A 15,787-nucleotide genomic window follows, 5' to 3' on the forward strand; every position below is an offset into this window, starting at 1 on the left:
CACCTCTGTCTGAAAATAAGTGGTACCGGTAGAACCTAGAGTTGTCAATATTTTGCTAGGGGGATTGATCGTTTTCTACTTCGTAGATTAATTGTGTTTGATTTGTTTGCCGTGATCTGCTTTAGTGTTTTCCATAGATGTTGTGTTATAAATAAATAACTTACTATCTTTACACTAAGCCTCGTTGCGTGTTTGCTTTTCTTGCTGTGAAGAATTGCCCTATGTTGTATACTCCACATACTGACCAACTTTTCTTTCTTGAGAGAAGTCTGACTGCTCAGCCACAGCTACCAAGTGAATCTGTGTGGTGCAGACTGCTACCAAGTGGGTTCACCGCCAACGCCTGTAGTCCTAAATCTTTTGCAGTGGTCCCAGAGGGAACTGCACAGGTTTCCGCCTAACATTGGCCCTGTGCGCGTCTTTGACCGTGCGCTGGTTTGCCCTATTCGATTCCATGAATACGGGTTGTAGGCGAGCGTGTGGGCGTTCCGCGCACTTGCCTCCTGTACTTCCCCGTGACGCCCATATTTTCACGCGTTGTTCCCCATTCCGAGTGTTACGCCCCGTGTTCCGCCTACTTTTGTGATGTGCGCCGCGCTATGTGCGATTTCGCAGTGGCCGTGGCGCACGCTGTTGAATGACCTGTGCGCTGCTGTGCGCGGCGCACATTTTTAGCGCACATCCAATGTTTTTCTCACTGACTTCCATGAATCGCTGTGCGCTGGTTTCCCTGCGATTTTCGCACTTACACTGCGATTTTCGCACTTTTCCTGTGATTCGCACGTTTTGGCACCTCTGCGCGGGAATTTTCGACGCACATTATTTCCATGAATCGACCCCGTAGTGTTGATGGATGCAGGTTGGATGTACCCGTTACCTGTATGCCAAAATTAAAATTATTTTCTTTGTGATGGGTAGGGAAGCGTGCTGATTAGCCATAGCGGCCAGCCCCGGATAGCGAGGCACTGAATAAAAGTGTGGCTGCGGATAGAGGAAGAGTAAAGGTTGAATCTGTTCATTGCACTAGACCTGATAGGTTGACCAACTAGGGTGAGTGAAGTGTAGGGCTGCAACATTTTTAATAGAATGACATTGGTCAGTTGAGGGAAGAGAGGTTGGGGTGAGGGTTGGGGTGGCGATTGGTGTATAGTTACTTTCTCGCTCTTATCTATATATTTCTTCTGGAGATTTTGGCGATGTTCCATGCCGTGTATCTAAATCTATGCACCAACACATGTCCAACAATTGGTGCTTTGAAACACTATCCAGTTGTATAAGCGCCTAACAAGTGCTCAATAAATAAATAGTCTAATGAGGTAGCCAAGATTCTGGTAAGATTTTGTTTTACATTTTTCAGGTAGTGTGTGATGTAAGAGCATTGAGAGGCTGGAGTGTGAGTGCCCCCTATGGACAGAATACATGATGTTGCTCTAACAAAAAGAGCAGCAGTCGGGAGGTTGTATATTGCCTGCCTAATGGATCATTGAAGTTATTTTTGTATCTTTCAAATAGGTTGGTTGAAAAATCAGGTTTTCATCTCTTTGCTGAATGTCAGATGGCCCACTGTTTGACACAGATGTTTAGGTGTTTAGGTAGAATGATCCAGACTTTAGTGCCCAAGGTGGATCCCCTTTGCCATTTTTCTTGACGCCTAGGACTAGGAATAGTGCAGCATTGCTGAACCTTAGAATGTGCGAAGGAGTGTAATGCTGGAATTTCCATCTGGAGTAGTGGGGCCACTTCCATAGCAGCAGTGATGTGCAATTTCTTGATGGCGAGCAAGTGGAGAATCTGTAATACTGATGGGATATGCTCAGTTCTCTTCATCCTATTCATCCTAAGTAATACTTTTTGTAGTTTCTTCATCAGGTAGCCTGGGAGTCCAAGACAGAGGTTGTTAGCACTGTCTAGTCTGGCAATTACTAGTGAGATTGTGGCCATGGTTCTGTGGGTGAAAGTTGGGTAAGGCAGACAGCACCATAGAGTGCAGAGTTGGAAGAAGCAGCGCCTGACAATGCTTTTGACCAGCATTCACAATTGAAGGAACTGTCCATTACAGTTCTAAGTTTTCCTACCATGGTGGATGGGACTGGACATGGGACCATCACATCAGGCCAAGAGAATTTGTTGTATTCAAAATTCCAGGACATCAGTTCAGTTTTACTAGGGTTGAGTTTTATCATGTTTGTGGTCATCCATGCCTCCAAGCATGGAAGCCATGTTTTAATTGTTCTCAAGTTTGTAGATAATTTGTGTGTCACCCGCATACTTGAAGCACATGATGCTAGATCCAGGTCAATAGGGGTGACATATATACCCTAAATAGAAGAGGGTGTGTGTATTCCTAAGGTACTCCACCAGCTAGAGGCCAAAGTTCTAATTTGTATGGGCCCATGATGTAGGTTTTAGTTTTCGGATTTGAATGGGCCCATGATGTTGGTTTTAGTTTTGTCAATGAGGAAGGAGGTGATCCAGCACAGAGTGGATTCTTTAATTTCATTTTATTTAATTCTCTTGTAGGCTTTTTAGTAGGATCTTGTGGAAAATAGTGTTGAAAGTAGGTGGGATGTCTTTTAGGATAAGAGCACTCTCTGTGACCTTTGATCTGCATTGTTATTGAGTTTGTCCCAGACTGTGCACATGCCTGATTCTGTCTCTCCAGATGGTCTGAAACCATGATGTGACTTATCCAGGGGGTTTTTGTTTTCGATTAAATCCTGGAGTTGTCTGTATATGAATTTTTCCAGCAGGTTCCTGATATATACAATATTTTAGATTTGATGGATACAAGCTGGATTATTCGGACCTGTTCAAGGATTCTAGAGTAGAGTACAAATGGAAGCACATTTTAATGTCACTAGGACATTTCCATTGGTAATGGAGTAATTGACAAAGGGTAGGAAAATAGGTGCTAATTTATGAGTTTTATGATGTACTTGTCATAGTTCAGAGGACACAGATCCTCTGAAGACCTAGTTGGGTTGCACAACTCAAAGGTGGCGAGGAGGTCCTCTGAAGTAAGAAGGTGAAAAGCGGTTAAAGAGGTCATAGAGGAGGTGGAGGACGTTGTTTGTAGAATATCATTTGTGGGATACGCGTCTGAGTGTCTTTTATTGTCAAGGTGTTCCTGGATGTCCTGATTTTGCTGGTGAAATATGCAACAATCAGACTGCAAAATTCTTGTGTTGGTGCAGGAGTTGTGTTGCAGGCAGGTGGGTTTTCATTTCTTTAATCATCTTATACATTTCTTGGCTGTGTTGTTCTGAATTAATGTGTTTGGAGTAGTGGCCTTCCTTACCTCGATGTCCTCTGCCCTGTAATAATGTTATTATTGATGATAGGCAGTTCTTTGGGTTTGTAGTTTGTTTTCCTTCCGATTTTTTGATTTTAGCTGATATTTTCCACGCATTACATTTTTCAAATGAGGCTTCGTTAAAACCTTTCTACCAAAGTCTAAAGGTGTTTTTCAGTACTCAACATATGTGACCAGCACTGTTATAAGTGCACCAGCAAAAATGGGTGTAGGTATCTAAAGCAGGGTTGTCCAACTCCAGGCCTCAAGGGCCAGAAACATGTCAGCTTTTCAGGATACCCCTCATTAATATTCATGAGACAAATTTGCATACAAAGATTTTAAATGTATGCACATTTCCTCTCATGAATATAAATGAGGGACGTCCTGAAAACCCATCAGGATTCCAGCCCTCGAGGCCTAGAGTTGGGCAACCCGGATCTAAAGGGTCAACAAAATTAATTATGCTTTACCCTGTTTTGCTCCATGTAAAAATCCCAGTACGCATTAGGAGTCCAGTACTATTTGCAGTCGGTAACCCCGGTGTGCAAAACAATCCTACTTTTTGCCATTAAGTCATTGCTAGCATTTTTTCAATGCACAAGGCAGCACAGGCTGTTTATTTTTACTTTCATCAACTCTTGCATTATTGAAGATGATTCTATGTTCCAAGATAAGGAGGGAATTCAAACTCCCGCCCTAGTGGAATTGACATCAAATAAAACGCTGCCAATAAGATAGTAAAATAAAAATAAAAAAATAAATAAATAAAAGGGAAAGGACATCTTGTTCACGTGCTGTAGTTGATGTTGTTATTTCAGAACATCCAGTGTCTTGCTGCAATTATTTATTATGGAATTTTAAAAGATACATACAGAAGCTTTCAACATTTCAGTGATAAAATCAGTAACACAATGGCGTATTTATAGACATATAAAAGCCATAGACATAGTGAAAGAGCAAACAAGTACATACACAAAAGAGTTTCAACACATAACAAAATCCACACGCCCACATTTCAATGTGTGCATCTTTATAAAAGAATAGCATCACACAAAATGAGTAGAGACAAACGAATTGCACCTTTTTTGCCAGCGAACCGCCTCCCTCTTTATTGGATAAATTGTGGCACTATATTGGAAGTAAAATGATCATGTGGGAGTCTGTAGTCTTGTGATATGGTCTTCATCTGTAAAGCAGTAGGAGTGACAGACACACATAATCAAATGCAGTGTACTCAACTGCTGGCTTTACTTCTGGCACCATTGCCCCTCGAGTTCCACCTTTGCTAATAAACAGTGAACATGTGAGCGTATGCTCATTATTGTGTGCCACTTTTGAACTGCATCCACGTTGGGCCTATTTAGAGTGTGGCGGTCACACCACCAGGCTTCAGCAAACAATGGCCTCTGTTGGCTGCGAGCTGAACACGCCAATGAAGCACCATATCATGAGAAATGTTCCACTACGGCATAACATACGTGTATGCAATTTTATTTATGTATATATTTCTTTATTTTGACATTTGTATAGCACACCAAACCCGTAGGCATCTAGGCGCTTTTTCTCAGGATGGCTGGTTACAGCAGTTGCTTACATCGTAGGGTACAGTAGACAGTAGAGCCATGACAGTAGAGCAAGGACAGTAGAGCCATGTACAATGGCAGACCCACCAATAACAAAGGTGCTCCATCAATGACTGACGACTGAAGTGACATGAGCCCCTTCTGGTGTCAGACTGACTGCCTTCAGAAGTGACGTTGCACCCGTTCTTGGTATCAGACCAACAGCCGTCTGTAGTGATGTGGAACACCTTCTGACACCAGATAGAATGTCAACGGAGTGTATGCTGTGAACACCACTGCAAGTGGCTCACACAAACCTCCACCTGCACGTGAGCTTACAGACCGAGCTCGTCCAAACAGCAGACGAGGCAGCCGGTAAAGGGGCAGGTGACCTTATGGCAACTCTATTGCCAGGGCAGGGAAACACGTCAGGTGCCAGGTCCCCATACTTCACTGATACGGAATGGGAGGTGATGGATGAAAATAGAATGCGTTCTCTGGGGCAGATACCCATGCTTTCAGTGGCAGTAAAAAGAGGTGTATGTAGCCAACACTGGAGAATGCTCTCAATGTTGTTTTCCCTGTGCTAGATATGAAAGATAATCTACACACGAGGCAAGAACATTCCCAAGGCCCAGGATGTAAAAGACAAGATGCGAGGAAGGAAGAGAAACCATAGCATGGACCACCTTGGGGCCGAATGTACTCTCCTTAATAGAACCGTAATATTTCTTTGACCTCACTCAGAGCTGAACCTTCCTTCACTACCTTCAAGCGTAATGCCAAAGGTTGGCTATCCACCCTCGACTAATGATGACTATTGACTGTAACAATATTCTATGACACCACAGGCTATTTTTATGTCTCTGCCAGTGCATTCTGCCCTATCCTGTAAATTGTATACCTTCGATTATGTCACTTGTATATTGTAAATTGTATACCTTTGATTATGTCACATGTATATTTTGTACATTCGAAATGTAAATACTTCTATATAAGCTGACTGTAACTAAATAATGTGCCCGGTTGCCCTCGGGCCTTGTGCACTATACAAATAAACAAAATACAAATACCTAGAGGAGGGGCATGACACAGATGAGTGAGCCACCGACACAGGTATGTGACATGTCCAACAGAAGAGGCCAGGAAACGGCAGTACAAATACTCATGGTCCAACACTTTGTATACAAAAAAGGAACATGCCCACCAGCCACTATACAGTTCCCCACAACCAATTCCACAACGGACTGATTCCCTGCCTTGCACAACTCTATTGTAGGACACACACATGATCACATAAAGGATGGGCACACTGTATCACATGACAGTTAACACATGGAACTCATGCTGGAACCATGATGTTGCACACTGCACGCCTCACTGAAAAACTAAAAAGATGCGGAATTTTTGTACGGTGTAGACAAAAACATAGACTACTACTATTGCACATATGAAAATGTTGATGGTATCTATGGCTGCCTACCTCCCCGCAGGCAACACTACACAACAATCCAATGGTTGTGATATTGCAAAAAGACATGACATAGCAGATGCATAAGGAAAAGAAACATCCGGCTGCACGAGAAAGCCATACGCCCCTTTCTTCATGGACCTTATGCATGATACAGGAACTGGGCCCAGTGGAAGGCTAATAGATGCACAGACACAGACACAGCAGACATCTTGCAGTGGCATAGCCCAGCCAACATCAACAGACCTCCAGAGGCTATGAGAACCATCCCCACCGGTGAGGTCAATGGAGCAGGAGGAATAGGAATTGCCAGCAGACCTTGCCACTCAGGGACTTGTAGCGGAAGGAAATCACCCAAATTCACATGATTATTCCCATGTTGTTGATGATGAATTTGACTCCTGGCCCAACACACTGTCACCAATGTCAACTTCCGGCACACATAACATTTTCAGTGGCCAATGGTCGTATACCAGATACCTAAATCATGTTGGTTGAGGGCCAAAATTAGCTCATCAAAGAGGCATCAAAGCAGGCAGAGGCAGCCACATGTCAGCTATACATATAAGAAAGGATTGTTCCCTAGTTTAAACAGCAAAATCAGCTCCTCAGATCCCAGCATAATATATACACATCAATGAAGGAAACACCTGACTCTACATCCATAACCTACCTCTCTCATGACCCTCCATAGGCTGTCAAGGGAGGATCACAACCAGTCCATAGATGGAAGAAAGGGGTGGCAGAAACAGCATGCTGCCCTTGCTTCCCCAAACACAGGTTCCACCCATGAAGTGTTGGCCATTAGAATTCTACACTGAGGCATGCACTCGGTCATATAGGGCTCACATCTCAGTGGTTTATTGCAGCACATTGTGTGTGCTTTTGACACGATCAGGAGAGTTTTGGAAATGTTTCTAAACAGTTTGTTAGTTGCTTGTGCCCATTTTGTTTTCTTGATCAATGTGTTATCCCTTTTCTGTGCGCGTGTGTGTGTGTGTGTGTGTGTGTGTTAAGTGCTGGCTCTCAATTCCCCTTGTTTACCCTCACTCCCTTATAAAAAAAGAAAAAAAGAAAAAAAGAAAAAAGACCATAAAAAGGTTTTGACATGTCCCTGCTCATCTTTTCCCCTTGTTTGTGTCAACCAAAAACTTTATGTATTTCCCATATCCCCATTGTACTATCCAACCAATTTCAAAAAGCAAAAAAGTGTCCTAACACCTTTGATTTCCAATGTTTGCTTTGTGTGTATCCGAGAAGTCTTCATGTTCTCAATGACCCTCCTTATCCTTCCCTTTTGTGTTTTGCCACAATCCTTTCCCTTTATATGACTCTTGCTTGAATCCATTTGTTTACCTTTGTCATTATGTTTTCATTGCATTTGCACAACTTAGGCAACCAGGAAAAACATGTTGTTTCTTGCAGATGCAGTGCCAGGAGAGTGCAGGGTGGAGTAGTGGAGGAGCTGTACTACTCTTCAACCACCTTGTCAGAGGTGGTAGTCTGTGACAGCCAGGAAAGGAAGGACAGAAACTGGCTGAGGGGAAGGCCATAGTGTCTATGATGAAGATGACTTTGGCTGAGGAGCAGGCTCTCACAATCAGGTGGACCTTGTTTTAGCTGCATAATAGCTGCAAGAGTTCCTGCAACATTCATATCAGCATTTAGACCCTCACATTGTAGGAAGGTGGTGGTATTCCAGAAGTATGAGGTGACAGCCACCGTGGTGAAGGAAGAATAGTTTTTTATTTTTTTATTAAAATGTTTCAGTTTAAAATAAACTTTTCATTTTGTCTTATCAAACATCACACATTTGAGTTATACATTTCAATCAATTCTCGTTTTCAATTTTGTCCATAATCTTCTTCCAAAAATGAAAAATTATATAAATCATCCGTTTCTCAGTCCCTAACAATATCCAGGCCCATCTTTCCTCCGAGCTCAATGTCTTATGTACGATCTCAAAGTAGGATCGACATACATTTCTCTCTTGGTCGAGAGCAGGACAGGACATAATAAAATGATACAAGCTTTCTGTTTCCGCCTGATTTTTGCATATCCGACAAGAGATTTATTTGTTTACTTGCTGTTTAGTTCTTACTAATCTTTCCCTTGTGGGTAATATGTTTAACCGAAGTTTCACAAAAAACATTCTTATGTCTTTATCAGGGAATATAAACAAGTACGGTGGCAATTCATTGATGGTTCTGATCTCAGTTTTACTTGTCTGATTTTCTTTATACCGGGTTATATATTCATTTGTGTTTATCCAGTCATTATACATTAATTGTTTCTTGGCATGCTGAGGTCTCATTTGTAGAATTTCTTCTGTTATATCTTCTTTTCTTAGTGCTATTAATATTTGTTGTTTCCATTTTAATAATGCCCTTGCATTTATAGGATTAGCCTTTGACTGAAAAATGTTTAATGCTGCCACTTTTTGTTCCCATGTTATTTTTTGGTAAAGATCACATTTTTTCCAGCGTACCACATAGGTAAGTGATTGAACTGCTATTTCAGCTCGAATTCGGGCTGTTCGAAAAGATTTAGGCAGCCTCATTATTTTCCGGCAGAAAGTAGCTTCCAGTATAGGCCATATTTTCTCAGACAAATTTAGTAGTGTTTCACTTCTGTATGTAAGGATCGGAATAACCTTGCTCCTATAGAATGTAATAATTGGTCGGAATGAGAATTTACCAATTTTTTCATGGAGTATATACCCTTGCCTCGCCAATATCATTACTTTTATTTTTAGATGTATCTCCCATTCTTTTTCTTCCATTGTCTGACTAATCACAATTCCCAGGTACTTGTAAGAGGATACAATGCTGATTGGACAGCTATTAATGTGTATCAATGGTTTCTTTTCATTTTGTTTCGGTTTCATAATAGCCATGATTTTTAAGTCATTTCTTTTCATGTAGTCTGCCAGCAATCCAAGACTCTCCTGTAGACCTTTCGATGTTTAATCAAGCAATACAATGTTGACTGCATACATCATTATTGGTATCTTTACTGAGTTTATTCTTGGGGGATATATTCTATCCGACATTATTTCACATGGAAGATCTGATGTGAACAGATTGAAAAGGGTGGCTGCGAGCGGGCAACCTTGTTTTAGCCCATTGCAGGTCTCAATATAGGCAGTCATTTGCCCATCTTCAGTTAACCTTACTTGTATTTTTGTTGAAGAGTAGAGTAACCTTATTGGTTGTAATATATGTTTAGGGCAGTTCCACTTTTCCAATTTGTTCCATAACAATTTTCTGTTCACACAGTCGAAAGCGAGGTGTAAGTCCACAAGAGCTATACAGACCTGTTGGTTGGAGGTCTTTGCTTCATGTTTTATAAGGTTCAGGAGAAAGAGATTGATGTTTGTACCGACTGTGCGGACAAAACCAGTTTGTCGAGACGCAATCCGTTTATTTTCCGTAGCCCATTCCGTTAGTGCCCTCAATAGAATGGTAGCAAATATTTTCCCCAAAGGGTCTAATAATGCGATGGGCCTGTAATTTGTAGGAATCTCTTTGTCTCCTTGTTTAAAGATTGGAATAAGGACCACTAGTTTCCAAGTTGAGGGTATTTGATTCAATTGGTTAATCAATGTGATAATTTGTAGTATCATGTCTGCCCATATCTCTGGTGAATCTTTGATTTTTGCATTTGTGAGGTCATCTGGCCCTGGTGCTTGCGAATTATTCAATTTCATGATTATTTGTAGAATTTGTTGTCTTGTTATTATGATTTGCCATTTGTTCATTTTTGGTTGAACTGTGAGTTCAGGGGTAGCCTTCTTGTATAGAGCAGTGAAATGTTGCAGCCAACGGGCTTCAGTAACATTTTGTATCTTCCGATGTTGGGCAAATTGTGTTGGGTTTAATAAACTCCAAAATTCTCAGCTGTTACGGTTATTAAGGCATGATAGCATCTGCTCTGAATCACGTTGTAACATGCAGCTTTTATGTGATTTTATCCAATTCCGATATTTTTGTCTGGCTGTGTAGATTGCAAGCTGCGATTCTTTAGTTCTTAACTTATTTAGGTCTCTACATAGTTTTTGTAGCTCTCTTTTTTTCATTGCAATTAGCGGATCCTAACTATGGGTGTGAGGCAAGTGTTGTTTTTTCGATCTTTTTGGGGTTGATAATGTGGCTCAAATAGCCACTCGTAATTTATTTTCTCCAGATCTTTTTTTTCTATGGCTTGATAGATCTGGTTTAGACCTATTACGTCAACTTACTTAAGTCTCAATCTTGTGGCTTTTGTATTCAGTTCCATGGAAGGGAGTTTAATTTTCTCTTGGTATTCATCTTGCTTTAGCCATGTCATTGACATCATGCAATGGTCACAATTGATATTCGCTGTGATCTCTGATTTTATTAGTGTCTTCGCAATGTTCTCCGAAATATATATATGTTCCAGTACTGCTTCTGATGTACCCTGTGACCATGTCGGAATTAATCGATGTTTGACGTTCTGATAAGTTCCAATAAGGCTAAGATTTCTTGTTTTCATTTCTTTCACCCAAGATTTAGCTCTCTGGGACAGTTCGTTCTTCTCTTTTTGATTTCCAGATTTATCAAAAATGTGTATATTTAGATCTCCACAAATTATTATGTCAATTGCTGGAAACTTGTTGACAAGTTTATCGAGAGCTGTCAGAACTGTATCTAAGTATTGTGTTTCATTAACCGCTAAGGGATTCCAATACATGTTAAATATAACAGTCCATGCGGACTGTTTACAGTGGAATTTATTTTGTTGATGTAACACTACATATTGAATCCATGGATTCAAATTTCTTGCTTCAATCGGAGTCCAAAGGGAGGTAATTTTTATCATGGTAATCTGTCCTGACGACGGTATTCCTTTCTGTTGTGTGATGGCTGGATTAGTAAAAATGTTATATCCTTCACACGTAGGAGGATGGTACAACCATGTCTCTTGTAAACAGATTATTTGGGATTGTTGTAACTTTGGGTGTGTTTGATGGAATAAGTGACCATGTCCTCTAGTATTCCATGAGGTCAGTAAGATATGTTCATTCTGTTTTTCCACTCGTTGTTATGAGGACACCGATAAGATACTTTCATTTTCTTTTGTTTGAAATGAATATTCTCTTCAGATATATCTTGATGTAGACAAGCCTTGGTTAGTATGGGTTTCATCTTCCATTCTATAGGACAAGGTTGTATATGAGGAAGAATAGTGAGAATTTTGATGATCAGGAAGAGGGGGTTGTTCTGCAAGAGGCTGAGTAGTGCCATTGTGAGGAGTGCGAGATAATACCCAAGTAGATGTCTCAGGAGGAGGAGAATGAAGCCACTGCTAATTTACCTGCTCTGGACACAGACTGTGGGGCAACTGCACCACTGCCTGCTCTAGAAGATTATGATAGGACATGATACGATATGGCATTTATAATGTGCCTATACATAAGTGTTTCAAGGTGCAACGAGGCAAGAGAGGGGAACAGATGGAAGACAGAGACAACAATCTTACTAGGCCAGGTGACATTGAGATCGCACAATTGCAGGGGGGGGGAAGTGTGAAGGGAAAGGGGGAGGGGAAGTGCAGTACATAGGTCAAACAGTAAATGAATAAAACAAAACAATACATTAGAAATGCGGCCAGCTGGTGGCAGGGGCAAGGCTAAGTGCAGACATCAGGTGTCAACTGCTGGTAGGGGCTGTAGGGATACAGAAACAGCCCCAGAGTGCAAGGGTTGCCAGGGGGGCAGTGCAGGTGTGCAACTGGAAGGGGGCTACCTGGGCCCAAGAACAGAGGGTAGCCAGGTGACCAGTGCGGTTGCAGCCAGGAGTTCAGCAGGGGAGAGGAGAAGAGAAAGCAGAAGCAAAGAGGAAGGTCTTGAGGTTCTTCCTCGATTTTCAGAGAGGCAGGGAGGCTGTTCCAGAGGGAGGCCCCAGCCGAAGAAAGAGATTTACCACCAACTCGTTGCTTGGAGGAGCAACTGACCCTGAGAGAGTTGGAGGTGAATGAGTGAAGAGCTTGAGAAGGAACTTATTTAGGAAGAGAGAATTGAAGGTATTGAGGGCCCCGGCCCCAGAATGACTTGTGGACAATGCAGAGGGTATTGAACTTAATCCTCGCAGCCACTGCAAGCCAGTGCAGAGATTTCAGTCCTGGAGCAATACAATCCCTGGGTTTGAGTTGCAGAGGGCGGAGAGTAGAGGCAGGCAGATTTAGAAAGAGGCTGTTGCAGTAATCCAGCATAGAGAGAACCGGAGCTCTGGAGACAGAGAGCTTCTGTGGGAAGGAGAGGAAAGAAAGAATACCTCTGGGGAGGTGCAGCTGGTAGTGTGACTTCTTAGAGACATCAAAGATGTGAGGAGAGAAGGAGAGTGTGGAGTCAAAGATGACCCCAAGGTTTTTTGCCTCACAGGTGGGAGCAGGAAGAGGGCCAACAGAGGCCGGCCAGAGAGTGACAGGAAAGGAGGGAGCGGATGTGCTGATGAGGAGAATCTCAGTCTTACTGGCATTAAGGCAGAGATCATTAATGGCACACCACTCCTGGAAAGCAGACAGACAGTCAGAGATGAGAGAAGGGAAAGAGGTGGCTGAAGGGAGCCTGAAAATGAGCAGAGTGTCATCCGCATAGCACTGAAGGTTGGGGCAGAGAGCGGCAATGCGGTGGGCAAGAATTTCCAGGTATCGGTTGAACAGCCAGGGAGAGAGGTTAGACCCCTGGGGAACACTACAGGTAGAGATAGAGATAGAGGAGATGAAGGACCCAAGTTGGACCTGGGAGGGTTGATCAGAGAGGAAAGAAGTCAGCCAAGCCAGGGCCTGATTGGTGATACCCAGGTTATCACAGAGACAGTTGAGCAGGATAGCATGGTTGACCGTGTCAAAGGCAGAAGAGAGATCAGGACACAAGGGGTGTTGGAATCAAGGTTAAAGAGGAGGTCTTCACGGATGTTCAGGAGAGCAGTTTCTGTGCTTCTGGCAGCTCTGAAGCTAGACTGATGGTCATGGAGACAACCAACAGATTCAGTGTGAAGATTAAGCTGGGAGATAGCCAGCTTTTCCAGGGCTTTGCCCAGGAAAGGAGTGATGGAGATTGGGTGATAGTTAGCCGGGCAGGACGGGTCAGCAGAGGGTTTCTTAAGAAGTGGGTGCACAAGAGATTTCTTCAGGGAGGAAGGGAAGACTCCAGTGGCAAAGGAGTGGTTGCAGAAGTCAGCCAGAACAGGACCCATGGTGTCAATGTGGCCCTTGATTGTTTTGGAGGAACAGGGGTGAACCTGTTTTGATGAGACTTTCATAGATTGGACGAAGAAGGGCCGGAGGAAGAGCAGGGTGTAGAGGGAGGAGGGGGAGAGGAAGAGAGAGAGGACAGAATGTCCTGAATTTTATAAATGAAATGAGAAGCCAGAACCATGAAGCGGGCCTGGGAGGGGACAGTAGAGGTGGAGAGTGCAGCAGGATTGGCCAGTTCATTGCAGATTTTAAAGAGTTTGGCCGCGTTATTAGATGCCGCAGAGATGCAGGCTTGGATGTGAGATCTCTTCTTGGTGCAGACAGAGAGCCAGTATTTCCTTTGCAGCAGGTAGCAGGCCAGTTTGTCAGCGGATGTACTGGAAGCATGCCATTTCCTCTCAGCCACCCTGCAATTGTTTTTGAGGGTGACAAGGTCTGAGTCATACCAGGAGTTGCATTTGGCTTTGGGCTTCAAGCGGATCCTCATGACAAGGGCAGGAACATCAAGAGTATCAGATATAGCAGAGTGGAGCAGGGCAAGGGCTGTCTCAGGGTGTGTGTCAGCCAAAGGTGCACAGGGGGTGAGAAAGTGGCGGCGAAAGCCTCAACTGACACACACATCATGGGTCAGAAAACTGAGAAGGTAGGTGGCAGTGATGGTGGTGGCTTGGCCTGAGGGAATGATGGTGCTCCTTTCTTGTTTAACTTGGGCAATGCAGGTTGGGAATTCCCTTAAGCATGCAAGGTTGGGTCAGAAGTCATCCCACCCATGACATGCCCACCAGTATAGGCATGGGGGTGGTGGTACTTTAGTTTGCTGGAGACTGTGACTGTCAGGTTAGGCAGACAATGCAATCTTGAACCACTTCATAAAGACATTTCATCAGGGTGCTCCAAGGAAGAGTGCCCCGGGCACCTCCTGGATGAGCAAGCACTTACAGATGTGGCACAACAATGTGTACGAGGAACAAATATTATGTCCAACATGCTAGTGCATCACCCTACAGTGATGGAAACAAAATGAGCTTCACATTGTTGCCTGCAAAGCAATGTAAGAAACATCTCTCATGCCACCCTTACTCTCACCCAGCATAAATGCCTTCCTGAACCCCTGTGACTGGACCCCACAGCCTGACCCACTGGCACCATCTCTGAGCAGAGCAATTGCTTTTCTACCCCTATCAGAATGGCCTCCTGTTGGTGGAATTCAGGATGTGGTGCTTCTTGGGTATGGTTGGAGGATGAAATATTGAGGCATGGAACCACATAGTGTCTGTAGTGAGGCACATCTGTAATTCAGGGAGAGCTGGAGCAGGTGGTAAAGGAAGATGCTGTGTAGAGGCACATGTTTAATCGCCACTCTCCCCTTGTGCAGGTGGCTGTACAAGGTGGTAAACGAGGGGATGACATAGTGAAAGGAGAGAGTCCATAAACATGGGTGTTTCCAGAAAAAAGCAGGGGTGGCTCTGCTAGTAGATAGAACCAAATACATCAATGCATGATAACCCGTTTGAGGGCACCTTGCTATGTCATTGAGCTGCTGGTATTTAGAAACAAATAGATACAAGCAGATCAACCACAGAGTACAATGTCACTGTTAACCAGGATGAATAAAGAAGAAGCTAGGAATTGGGCAGCACTGCTAGTCAGCGACATATAATTGTAGGCAGAACCACAACAGATGTTGGATATTTGCCTTGATCTGAATGTCACCTTGCCTAGTAGGATCGTTGTCTGTCTTCCCTTGTTTCCCCCTCCCTTGCCTCGTCGCGCCTTGAAACACTTGTGTATAGGCGCGTTATAAATGCCATATCATATCATATCATATCATATTTAGGTTGGGTTGAGCCCTGGAGATTTGGGCATAATATGACTGCAGGAATCTTAGTGCGGGCTGGCCTTTATTGAGGTAGAACCTCCGGGGCATACAATGTCACAGTTAAATGGGCTGAATGAAGAAAAAGCGAAAATTGGCTGGAAGAAGTAAAGTTAAGAAAACCTAAACTCAAGGGGAAACTCAATGTAACACTACTATAAAAGAAGGAGAAAATACCCGTAACTATGCTCCCAACATCTGGTACTCTTGTGCCCTGCCGCCGTCATCTTCAGAGATAAGATGCTCGTTCATTTTTATGAAAGTAATCTCTCTCCCATTTGTGTCCTTACAGTATCTATCATGGTCTGAGACAGTAATGCTTGCCCTGGTCACACTTATGCCAGCCAGGGGCAAGTTAGAGT

Source organism: Ambystoma mexicanum, chromosome 10 (genome assembly GCF_040938575.1).
Source record: "Ambystoma mexicanum isolate Mex_15411 chromosome 10, UKY_AmexF1_1, whole genome shotgun sequence".
Lineage (NCBI taxonomy): Eukaryota > Metazoa > Chordata > Amphibia > Caudata > Ambystomatidae > Ambystoma > Ambystoma mexicanum.